Genomic DNA, 13,814 nt, shown 5'->3' with positions numbered 1-13,814 from the left:
TATAATACTCTGACTACATAAAATTAAAACTAACATTACGTGGAAGAGTACCAAGAATACTGGCAGCATTTCCGTGCTGGATAGTTAGGCTGATCCGTTGACCGAAATAGCTGCCAGCGCTTGGGTTTCCAGTAGCCTTATTGAGGCGCGAAGATAGTATTTTGAACATTCTCCGTGTCTCTGGGCCCCACAGGCCAAGTGTCTCGACACCAATCGGCACAAAGATGTATGACTCACTGAGACCAACATTTTTTGTTTTATCGACGCTTGATGTCTTCGGCAGTCGAAGCAGCAGCTCCAGCACCAATTGACGTAACTTGGACATGAGAAGGAGCCAGAGTGTCGACGCAAGTTGCGTCCCACACCAGCGCCCTTCCCCGTGCCCAAGCCACCAGCGTCATTCCATCTTCAAGACTGTGTTTAACATGGATGGAGGCTTATGTGTTAAAGTCACTTAAAGTGTTTTATTCACGTATGCTAAAATCAATAATGAAGTGGATTTTGTTATTTATATTACTTAGGTACATGTGAGTAGAGTATTGTAGATTTATAACCAGCTATCACAACTCCAACAGAAACCTGGGGTCATCATAGACCTCAAAAACATGTATGTTTTTTTTGTAGCTCGGAATATTTTTTGAGTATTTGGTATTTTGGCTCGTTTTCATTGTTATCAGGTGAACATACGTGAAGAAGAGTTAGTAGGTAAGTAACATATCTGCTTTCAATCTAAAACTTTACACCGCAATACTTGTAATGTATCAGTCACAAAAATGTACATTTACAACACCCCACTTTATGCATTGTGTGTAATTCGTTACTAAGTCAAAGTCAAAGTCAAAAAATCTTTATTCACTGTAAAACTTTATAAGTTATTTAGTGCAAGTCAGGATGAAGTACAAAAGTTAGAATAGCATTCAAATGAGTATAACAATAATCAGTAACAAAATTTAGAACATTAATTCCAACTATATCATTCAAATAATCTTTCACGCTATAATAGGCCTTAGATGTTAATTTATTTTTTACGATACATTTAAATTTTTTAATAGGTAACATTTTAATTTCATTTGGGAGTTTATTATAAAATACAACACAATCCACTTTAAAAGATTTTGCAATTTTACGGAGCCTCGTATATGGAATTGCGAGTTTAGGCAAAGAGAATTTAAACTCTACGTTCAAGTTTATGTTTGTCCGAGTATTGATATTATGTACATCACTATTCTTTTTAAATTGGCTAATATGTTTATGAGCGTATAGGAGGTTCTCGTATATGTACTGGCAGTGTACTGTCATAATATTTATTTCACTAAACTTTTCTCTCAATGAATCCCTTGAACGCATTTTATAGACTGCTCGAATTGCTCTTTTCTGCAGCACAAATATGTTTTCAATATCTGCAGCCCTACCCCACAATATAATTCCGTAAGACATGACACTATGAAAGTAGCTGAAATATACAAGTCTAGCCGTTTCAACATCTGTCAGCTGCCTAATTTTTTTTATCGTAAATACTGCAGAGCTAAGTCGATTACATAAGTTTTTTTATGTGAGCACCCCATTGTAGCTTAAAGTCTAATGTAATGCCTAGGAATGTTGTCGTTTCTACTACATCAAGTTTTTCATTATTAATTTTGGTGTGGTTGGTTGGTGCTTTATATTTGGAAGTGTAAACCTTACACATTTTGTTCTCCTTTCGTTTAAAAGTAGGTTATTAACATTAAACCAATTTACTACTTCAGCAATGTCGTCGTCAACCTGACAGAAAGTTTTTTGCTGGCGTTTTATTTTAAATAACAAAGATGTATCGTCAGCAAACAGTATAATATCATGTTTATTTTGAATAAGGTATGGTAAATCATTGGCGTAAACCAGGAACAAAAAAGGACCCAAGATTGAGCCCTGTACACCAATCGATATGTTGATCTTTTTCCATTAACGTCTACTCTTTGAATCCTATTACACAAGTATGATTTTATTAAATCTAGTGAAACGTGGTGAAATTTTTGAAGTAAGGTTTCATGATGAACGCAGTCGAATGCCTTGGGTATATCACAAAACACTCCTAACGCATCACATGAATCCTCCCAAGCATCCAAAATATTTCTTATTAACTCGATACTAGCATCTGTGGTTGAAAGACCTTGAGTAAAACCATATTGTTTATTATGCATGAGGTTATTATTGTAAAAATGGTTAATTAATTGCGTTAACATAATTTTTTCGAAAATCTTGCTAAAGGTTGATAGTACTGATATGAGTCTAAAATTGGTGGGGTCAGCTTTCTCTCCCGACTTAAATAGAGGAGTGATCTTGCTCTGTTTCATTTGGTTTGGAAATATACCGCAATCTACACACTTATTGAAAATAAAAGCTAAGTCTTTGGCTACAATTTCTATTACAGATTTCACTACGTTAACAGAGATTCCCCAGAGATCTTTAGTTTTCTTAACGCTAATTAGTCTAAACATTTTAATAATCTCTATGCAATCAACATGCTTAAATTTAAAGTTTCTATTACATAAAGATACGTTTTTCTGTAGCAGTTTCATTGCAGATATAGGTGAGAAATTTAGATATTTTGTTATAGAGACCAGTATATCAGTAAAAAACTTTTCAAATGTATCTGCAATTTCAGAATCTGTTTTTATGTTTCTGTTACCAATCTTTAATTTGAATTCATTATTTCTCTTATTAGTTTTACCGATCTCCTCATTTATAATTTTCCAAGTTGTTTTTATTTTGTCATTGCTATTTTTAATCTTTAAACTTATGTTGTGAGACTTAGCTAATTTACAATCGTTCTTGAATTCTTTAGAATATAACCTTACATAATTTTTAAATTTTGCACTCGTATTAAATTGCCTCTCTTCATATAAGTTATACAATGTTTGTCTACGTTTGTGTAAATCGACGGAAGCCCAGTCATTAAAAGATAAAGTATTTTTTGGAATAAATGATTTTGAAATGAAAATAGAGTAAAACAGTTTAGTAAATGATTCAAAAAATATGTTGTACATTGCATTGGCATCTAAGTTAAGTTGAGGTAGGAATAGAGAATTGGAACTGAGGCAATTTTTCAATTGATTTAAACGATAATTTGTTACAGGAGTACATTTAACTTGTTTTTTCAGAATAGATCTGATGTCTTTAATTTTTATTAGTTGACTCAAATGGTCTGAGTCTAATTTACTAATAATACATTTGTTTATTGGAATAATGTCAGTGAATATATTGTCAATACACGTGGCGCTAGTCGCAGATATTCTAGTAGGCTCCGCAAACAAATGAGAGAGATTAAATGATTTGAACAGATTCAGCAATCGCACACTTAAGCAGCAGTTATTTATAATATGTATTAACATTAAAGTCGCCACATACAACTAATTTCTTTTTCGATTGAGATAGTTTCGATAACACATCTTCTATAGTTTTTTCAAATATTTCAAAATTTGCCAGCTGCGGTCTATATACACATAGATTTTTTTTTATCCCTATTGCAGATATTTCCACTACACGCTCAACAGATAACGCTTCGATATCTTTACGATTTTTGCACTGAAATTGTTTGTTGACTATAATCAAGGAACCACCATGAATAAAGTTGGTTCTACTAAACGAGCTTCCAACTATGTGATTGCTTAAATTAAACATTTGCTCATAATCTCTTAACCAATGTTCAGTAATACATAAAATATCAATATCATTGCTGTTCAAAAATAATTCAACTTCTAAATCTTTGCCTCTTAAACACTGGATGTTTTGATGTACTAAAGTTATTATTCCTCTTTCTTTGCTACTTCTAATATTACATAAATTGTTATTTGTTTTGATGTTGCTAGAGGATAATTCCGTTGTCTTAAATAATTTATTTTGTAGCTTATTAATGCTAGAGACATCCTCTGTTGTCTTATAAACTAATTTAAATTACTTGGGATAGCTTCCAATGTGACATTGTCACGAATCTCTTCAGAACAAATAGTGTGCATTTTCTGGGTAGCCAAATTCCTGGCTGTTATACTAAAGTAGTAAGACAGTGACACAGCTACTTGACGTTTATAAAAGTCTGAGAGGTCGTTACTACCTTTTCTCAAATATAAATTATTTTTAATATAATTGTTTAATTATTTAATTAGTTTATTTAATTAGTTTATTATTATTTAGAATAGTATGTAATGTTAAATTTAAATTATATCTAAGTTCGTTTTCAGCTTGTTGTAGGCTTTTGCTCTACGGGAATGTAAATATTACAATTTTTTAATATTTAGTGAACATAGTGTCTCAACATATTTGATAAGGTCACGTTTGTTCATGTCTCCTATATTTCCAAACCATATTATTAAGTTTGTTTCATGTGTTAAATTTGAACTTAATATTTTTGGAATAATATCATGAAAACTAGTGTTTGGGAAGCAGTTATTTATTACTGTGTTCTATTTTACTGTGTAGTAGTTTGCCTAAATTTTTCCCTATTTCATCACAAAATATTACAGTTTTATAATTGTTTTTTTTACGCATAGTTCTAGTGTTGGATCCGATATTAATTTCAGCGGTTAAGGGGAGAGCTGCTCTATCTTGTTTTAAATTCGCAGAATTTTGGCAGTCACACAAATAATTGATCATCAAGGAATCGAATCGTTCCTGGTTACTTTGAGATAATTTAAGTAGCTCATCCATATTCGCAGAGTACTCCCAAATCGTCTCTTGAGAATTGTCATAAAGACTTGTTATTGACCTCAAACTACCTTCAACATGGGCTAGTTCAGACTCGAGATGTTGTATGTGATTTACATATTTTATTCTGTTATTTTTTAATTCTTCTGTACAAATTTTTAGTTTGTCTAAGGAATCTAATTTATTCTTATTATTATTACTATTGTTGAGACTTTTCTTATTTTTTAATATCTTTGATGTTGTGGAGTTTCTGTGTTTTTTTATTTTACCATATACTTTTGATGTCTTTTTGTTGCATACAGAATTAATTCCCACCACTGTGCTATCATCAGTCAAGTCAATCACGGAGCCGGCTACATTATTGCTTGCAACGGAAACTTGCTTAACTACGCTATTCGCTGATAGTAATTCGTTAAATAAGCTTTGGGTTTCTTGTGCGGCTGAAAAACGAGACTCCTCTTCCATTTGTGCTATTTGTTTGTGGGCATCACACAGTTCTCGTTCCAGGATAGAGTTTCGCTTTAAGGTATTCTCATACTCTGCACCACACTGATCAAAACCATCTATAATCATTTGTAGCTTATCTCGTTCTTCGATGATACAGTCATATTGTAAGTGTAAAGCAGACAACTCACTTTTTAACTTAGTATTATTTTCTAGGGCTTCTAACAATATTTTCTCGTTCTCTTCACGTTCACTAGTCAATTGGTTACACAATTCTCTAGAAAGCTTTAATTCTTGTAAAGCCACTTTTAGTTGTTGGGAATCTGCTTATAATATATGTAAAAGAACAATCAATTATTTACAAAAAAGCCTGAATAAAAATTTAAATACAAAATAAATTATTACCTTTATAGGTAATAATCCTTCCTCCATCCTTATGGATTCAAATAAAATGCCAATGAAATAAACAACAATAAAATTAAAATTGGCCAAAACATATAAATTAAAAAACACGTTACATATATAATCAAAAATAAATCATAAAATTCGAACTGTAATCACCAACACGTTAGTCCAATGTCAAACGACAAAGCTATTCAGTAATTAATGTTCGGTTTGAAATGTGTGAATCTATGTTAACAAGCCCACGTCAAATATAGGCTCAGACGTCATAAGTATTAAGCACGGATTTTGAAGTACCGTCGTAAGTTATTAAAACAACCAACACAAATTTACTTAGTGTCTTTAAGCGCAAAATCACAATGGTTGAATTTAGTTAAATAATATCGTTACTGTTGGTTCCACCTTGTAATGAATAGCCCTTGTGTTTGTTTAGTTATTATGATAGTTATCTAATGATAACTTTCATAATCACCCTGTTGTAACAGTAATAAATGAAACGTCGAAGAGTGCACTCGGAATTCAAAGGTATTTAGTGCAGGATGAGCGGTTAATTTCTGTTGAGTAACGCCTGTATTTGAAGCATCGATACTAAACTTTCTTATAATACTAATGAAAAACAGACTTAATTTATAATTTTTACTTATCGTTTGACTTCAAGTTTTACGGAGGCAACCGCTCACTGACATCATGACACTCGAAACACAATATTGAAATATTAATACTAATATTACTCGATGAAATAAGGATTCTATAAACTGGATTGTCACACACTTTAAATTTATCTTCAAAATTTAGTATTTTACACCGTAAACATCTTCACACTACTCCAAATAATTAAATACAATTAAAATGTTAGGGAGCACTCAAGAAACACGTCATGACGTCGTACACGTCATTCGCAAAGTTTAAAGCATTACCTATGAAATCGATATGTCAAAACTGTCAAGAGGTATAAACAAGGAAGAAATAAAATAAATGAACAAATAAACGTAATTCGAATTTTTATTCAAATTTAAAAAAATAATTAATAAATATTGTCACATTAAACATTTGTTCAGCAAAGAACTGTTTCAATAGAGAAGAAGCTAACCGTCATTGTCAACAGATAGATAGCACTTGTCCTTGATTATGAAACGCAGACTATGGATAGATAAGATCTGGTAATTGAACGGGGATACCAATTAATCAAAACGGCTGTTATACGCAGTGACTACGTCTAGATAGATTATGACAGCTGCGTAAACGTCAAAAAAAATGAGTTTATACCTAATTTCTATTTAGAGAAATTCACGCACCCTAATACAAAGAGTCATACAAATCGTAATTGTAAGACCTAGCTAGTCACGCATACTAAACTAATATTCCTGGTCTGTTATTATCGGTTCTCTAACAGCAAGAGACTCTATCTAGACATATAAACTATCTAAGGTTACATTACTCAAGTCCTACTTACTTTTTCTGCCACTAGACTTTTTTTTTTTTTATGGAATCGGAGGACAAACGAGCGTACGGGTCACCTGGTGTTAAGTGATCACCGCCGCCCACACTCTCCTGCAACACCAGAGGAATCACAAGAGCGTTGCCGGCCTTTAAGGAAGGTGTACACGCTTTTCTTGAAGGTACCCATGTCGTATCGTCCCGGAAACACCGCACAAGGAAGCTCATTCCACAGCTTCGTGGTACGAGGAAGAAAGCTCCTTGAAAACCGCACTGTGGAGGACCGCCACACATCCAGATGGTGGGGATGATATCGTAACTTGTGGCGTGTCGTGCGAAGGTGAAGACTACAGTCATACGTCTTGCAAAAATACATTTATGTCGTGTGACCCGAAGATAAAACAGGTAAAGCCAAAGGAATAAGCTAGTGTTTAATTAACAGCACAGCAAGATATTATTTCCTAATCATAGTTATACAGCAATCCTAATAGCAGACGTATTTGATAATAATTATGGCGTTTATAATCGCTTCTAACTAAGACTAATTCCATTTTAATTATTTGATTGTTATATTGATGATTGTATCGTGTGAAGAACTTTTTCTCTACAATTGTTGATACAAAGGTATCCTAGTACGCCTATAAAACGATTCGTTTTATAAATTTATGTTAGTTACAAATCGGGAAAGATGACGAGATTCGTGGTAAGTATTTTGAATTTAATGGCGGACTTTAACAATAATTGCTTAATTTTATACTAGTAGTACTTAGCTTGTGAGGTTTACAAAATTGAAGCTCATATGTCCAGTGGCGACATCATGGCGTTTATTTTGTGGGCTGTGGTTTGTTGCAATTGAATTATTATTAATAACTAGCTGACCCAACAGACGTTGTTCTGTATATAATAAATAAAATAATGTTTTTAAAAGAATTTGTCAATAATATATCATAACATCAAAAATTACTTCGTAAAATATGCACCCTGCTAATGTTTTCTGCAAATTGTTTCACAGCAGAACTGTCAAACCGTGCGTCAATAAATTCTCTCATAGGAATTATGTATGGACACATCAAAGGAAAAACAAATTTGTTGTTTTGTTTTGTTGTATTGTATTTATTCACCTATCAAACCTTCTCTGGACTTCCACAAATTATTCAAGACTAAACTTAGCCAAATCGGTCCAGCCGTTCTCGAGTTTTAGCGAGACTAACGAACAGCAAATCATTTATATATATATATATATGTAAATGATTTGTTGTTCTCATATATATATATATATATATATATATATATATATATATAGATAACTATTAATACTGTTTCTGTGTTATTAATAAACGCGAAGTATAGTTATTTTAAATTTAAAACTTTTTGTCTTTAGCTTACCTGTGTCGCTACAGAGTTACTTGCCTATTTCTGCCGTGAAGCAGTCATGTGTAAGCATTATTGTATTTCGTTGTTAGGGGCGCCGTAGCTCTTGAAATCACTGGGAAAATCAGACTTGACATCTTATGTCTCAAGGAAATGAGCGCAATTGTAGTGCTTAGATTTTTTGGGTTTTTCAAGAATTATGAGCGGCACTGCATTGTGATGGCCAGTGCGTATCAATTACCATCAGATGAACATCCTGCATATGTCGTCTCTTATCATGTCTCATGTCATAAAAAAAAGTAATTTTCAAATTGGAGTAACTTCTAATTACGTTTATTGATAAGACAGATAAAGTTTGTAAGAATTAGGTACGCTGAGAAGCTGCTATATTTCGCAGAGACCAAATAATAATTCTAACCAGGATTATACTCTAGAACCACCAGTCAAGTATTTCACCAGTGGGACGCTCCTGTGCACCGGATGCCGGCTAGATTATGGGTTCCACAATGGATACAAAAATGTGTAAGCACTACTGTGTTTTGGTCTGAAGGGCGCCGCAGCTAGTGAAATTACTGGGCAAATGAGACTTGACAACTTATGTCTCAAGGTGACTAGTGCAGTTGTAATGCTGCTCAGAATTTTTAGGTTTTTCAATAATCCTGAGCGGCACTGCATGGGCAGGGCATATCAATTACCATCAGCTGAACGTACTGCTCGTCTCGTCCCCTATTTTTCATAAAAAAAAATCAACGACTAGTGATACCCTAATCCAAGCCTTCATGAAGAAGACTGCACATGAGGCACTAGGGCTAAGTAGGGAAAACTTACGCATTCTAACCAGGACACTAACGGGGCACTGCAGATTAAACAAACACATCTCAATCTTAGGTCTCAGAGATTGCAGAACGTGTAGATTCTGTAATAGTGCAGATGAAACCCCGTTGCAAATCCCCTTTAAATGTGGTCCTTTAATGCGTAAACGTAGCATCTCTTTGGGAAGCTACACTCACCACAACGGCAATGCTCCTGTGATTCCTTTAGTGTTACAAGAGACTATGGTAGGCGGTGATCATTTAGCAGTATTCATATCCTGTCACATTTAATTGTCGCATTTATGTTGAAGTACCGATGGGCAAAGTACAAGGGTTTGAGTGACCATAAGATCAATTATTGTCTCTCAGCTTACCTAAGGATAGGAATAGGAAGTTAGGTGAGGAAAATCATCTAGAGATGAAGGGGATAGACCAAAATATGTTGAAAAAAAAATGTAGTTAATGTGGAAAGTTGGTGTAATAGGTCCACGAGTAGATCGGGGTTTAATAGAAAGTGGCCAGGTCAGTAATGGAAAAAATAAGAAGCTGGCAGGAAAAGTGGAGTGCTAGTATGCGTGGCCTAGTGACTTCCTTTTATATTATTGTTGTAAGTTGAAATTATAGGATGCTCTATACTTGAAGGTACTTCGGTAAAAAACCTTCACCCCTAAAACAAGACACTCAATCAGTCCTATAAATTCTTGTACTCACGTTGAGTAAATAAAATCAAATCAAAATCACTTTGTGAATGTCAAAAAAATATTTTTTCTTATTGTATTTACCGCTACTTCGTTAAGGGTTGAGCTAATGAGAAGAAGTAGCAAGAAATAAATTGCCACTCTTTTATATCAATATTTACATTTTCATCGATTTACAATTAATCATTTCAATTACAATATAATATGTAAACTAGTAGTAACTTTACACAAACATCTAATAGTCCATCTCTTACACGAGTAAGTCAAAAAAAGTAAATGTAAATGAATACAAAAGTTACTGAGTACAGTGGCTGCGTCATTCACACACACCGTAAATAAATAAAGGTATTCTGTGAGCATTTTATAAGCGATTATAAATAAAAATGGTTCGATGCGTCAGTTAAAGTAGCACTGCAATAAACAGGCATATCGAACTTGGGTTGCGGCGCTGGTCACAAAGGATCCGAACTGCAAAGTTCTAAAGAGGAAATATAATCGTGCCTCCAAATTTTTTAAGCGGCAAATCGCCCATGCGAAGTCAAAGCACGTCGTCAATATCGGCGAGCAGCTTTCCAGTCCAACCAGCCGTCCATGCCGCCGTTGCATATGAGGAATGACACCCTGGCCCATACGGCAAAAGAGAAAGCCGATCTCCTGTGCGCTCTTTTCGCCTCCAACTCGACTCTTGACGACAACTGAAAAACACCGCCGACCATCCCGCGGTGTCAGAGCTCTATGCCTGAAGTACAGTTCAGACAGAAAACTGTAAGGCGAGCTCTGTTTTCGTTGGACGTCAGGAAATCGAGCGGGCCGGTTGGCATTTCTCCAAACGTGCTTAGAACGTGTGCCCCTGAGTTGACGCCGGTGCTAAAGCGTTTATTCCGGCACTCTTATTCCAAAGGCGTAGTCCCTGACTCATGGAAGTCAGCCCTTGTCCATCCGATCCAAAAAAAGGAGACAGTTCGGATCCGGCAAACTACATGCCTATTACTATGACCTCCCTGCTCTCCAAAATCATGGAGAGCATAATTAGCCGCCAGCTTTTAGTATACCTAGAGGGTCACCAGTTGATAAACGACCGACAATACGGCTTTCGCCATGGTCGGTCGGCAGGTGATCTTCTGATATACCTATCACATAGATGGGCGGCGGCTATTGAAAGCGAGGGGGAAGGCCTGGCAGTTAGCCTGGATATAGCGAAGGCATTTGATCGTGTATGGCACAAGGCGCTCCTCTCAAAACTTCCATTATTTGGGCTTCCCGAGAGATTATGCAAGTGGACCTCCAGCTTCCTCCCTGGGCGTAGCATACAAGTCGTTGTCGACAGTTTTTGCTCGAATCCCAAGCCAGTGAACGCTGGAGTGCCCCAAGGCTGTGTGCTATCTCCCACGCTGTTTCTTCTGCATATCAATGATATGTTGGACACCTCCAACATACATTGCTATGCAGACGACAGCACTGGTGATGCCGTATATATGGGGCATGCAAGTCTCTCTCGGGAAAACGTCGACCAGTGCGGGGAGAAACTTGTGTCTTCTATCGAGTCCTCTCTCGAGAAGGTCGCGGAATGGGGTAAATTGAACCTTGTCCAATTCAACCCCCAGAAGACTCAAGTTTGCGCGTTTACCACAAAAAAATCCCCATTTGCCGTATCACCGCTCTTCGACAACACTTCCCTAAAAGCCTCGCCTAGTATCGGAATACAGGGTCTCGAAATCTCGAGCGATTGCCAATTCCGTGGCCATCTGGAGGGCAAAGTCAAATTGGCTTCGAAGAAGCTGGGCGTCATCAATAGAGCACGGCAATACTTCAAGCCGGCCCACATTCTAGCGCTCTACAAAGCGTAGGTCCGCCCACACATGGAGTATTGCTGTCATCTCTGGTCTGGCGCACCCCAGAAAAAGCTCGATCCATTTGACCGCGTGCAACGCAGAGCAGCTCGAATTGTCGGGTACCCAGGGCTCTGTGAACGGCTGGATCACTTGGCGTTGGGTAGAGACGTCGCTTTATTGTGTGTCTTCTACCGCATTTATCACGGGGAGTGTTCCGAAGAGCTGTTCAACCTGATTCCTGCCGCCGAATTCCACCTTCACACGACACACCACAAGTTAGGATATCATCCCCACCATCTGGATGTGTGGCGGTCCTCCACAGTGCGGTTTTCAAGGAGCTTTCTTCCACGTACTACAAAGCTGGGGAATGAGCTTCCTTGTGCGGTGTTTCCGGGACGATACGACATGGGTACCTTCAAAAAAAGCGCGTACACCTTCCTTAAAGGCCGGCAACGCTCTTGTGATTCCTCTGGTGTTGCAAGAGAATGTGGGCGGCGGTGATCACTTAACACCAGGTTACCCGTACGCACGTTTGTCCTCCTATTTCATAAAAAAAACTTATAAATATAATAACTTTTAAGAATCCGAAGCCGAGCCTCCGGCAGTAGGTAAAGATTTCATGTTCTGTCACAATTTAATTTTTATTTTTTATTGGTCAAAATGGCCATTGAAGCATGCTGATTATTTGACTGCAATTATTTATCAGCAATTCCCAGAAAATAACACACTTTTGAGTTTTTCTTATATAACTAAGATATACTGAATTAAAAGGTTTCAATTTTTTGTTTTTTACAGGTCCTCGCTTGCCTGTTACTTGTGGTATCCGTAAGCCTGGCTGAAGAAAACAACCCAAACATGAACCCATCCGAAGCTGCAAAGCCTGATCATAACATGATCAATTCTACGAAAGGAGTAGAAATACCGAAAATTCTAGAAAAATCTGATCCTAACTTAAAGGAGAAAAATTAAATTCTTTGTTTAATTTTTATATCAATACCATTACTAAGACTACTACTAACTTTCATCCATACAAACCTTTAACATGAAATAAATGGCGTTGGTCAACCATAGTAATTGTGTGATTTGATATTTATTTCTCATAAATATTTTATAAAAGTTTAATATTGTACTAAACAATTAAATTTTACTGCAGCATTTTTGTTTTCATGTATACAATTATAAGATTTTCGTAACTTTTGCGTATGCACTCAACCGTGTTTGCATCTTCATTTATTTTTGAGCTCGGCTAGCACAAACTAGATTGTTCTGGATTAAATTAGTGACAACTGGTGACCCACTAAGGATATCAAGAGCTGGCGGTAAATAACGCTCTCCATGATTTTGGAGAGCAGGGAGGTAATGGCATTTGGCTTCTAATTAGCCGCAGAGCTGTTGACAAGGGCTAATTTCCATGACTTTGGGCCTTTTATCAAAATAAGGGACGAGACGAGCAGGACGTTCAGCTGATGGTAATTCATACGCCCTACCCATTACAATGGAGAGCCGCTCAGGATTCTTATAAACCCAAAAATTCTGAGCGCCACTACAATTGCGCTCGTAAGACAGAAGATGTTAAGTCTCATTCGCACAGTAATTTAAAACATAATAATGTTTACACATTACTGCTTCACGACAGAAATAGGGGCCGTTGTGGTTCCCATAATCTAGCCGGCTTCCTGTGCAAAGAGGCCTCCCACTGGTAAAAAAATGCCTGCGCCCTTCATAAGCATTGTTTCTTTTACTGTTAATTTATGTAGGTTACTAACTACTACACTCATAACAGTTTTAAAATTTACAAACATAATGTAACAAAATTAATGGATAATTCGCACCGACGCCTCTTGAGATACGCCCCAGCGCTTTGATCACTTAGCCTGTCGGAATGACTAATGCGTCGTTCATAAATATTGGTATGTATGTTCAACTTCCGACTTGTGATAAGCATTTGGAGTGATATTACAAAAAATTATTAAATTATGGCTTAGACACATGTTTTTAAACAGTATCTAGTTGGAGCGCAGTAAATTTAGAATTTTCAATCTTAGAATATTTATTTAATCTTGATTTTAACATATAAATATTTAAGTAGGTATAACATTTATCAGTGATAGAGTAACAGCTATTTTATACATACAATAAAA

General features: G+C 36.1%; 1 protein-coding gene and 1 long non-coding RNA gene across 2 annotated transcripts in view; one reads left to right on the top strand and one right to left on the bottom strand.

Moving 5' to 3' along the window:
• The window catches only part of LOC126972003 (uncharacterized), a 577,468-nt gene that overhangs the window by 368,876 nt on the left and 194,778 nt on the right, over window positions 1-13,814 (bottom strand). The gene's annotated exons all lie outside the window — the stretch shown is intronic.
• Window positions 7,548-12,828, top strand: LOC126972034 (uncharacterized). The gene is made up of 2 exons (XR_007731033.1): window positions 7,548-7,663; window positions 12,469-12,828. It is a non-coding gene; the product is annotated as an uncharacterized LOC126972034 (long non-coding RNA).

Source organism: Leptidea sinapis, chromosome 25 (assembly GCF_905404315.1).
Source record: "Leptidea sinapis chromosome 25, ilLepSina1.1, whole genome shotgun sequence".
NCBI classification, from domain to species: Eukaryota; Metazoa; Arthropoda; class Insecta; order Lepidoptera; family Pieridae; genus Leptidea; species Leptidea sinapis.
Note: the sequence above shows the minus strand (reverse complement) of the source record. Positions and strands in the feature narration are given on the sequence as shown.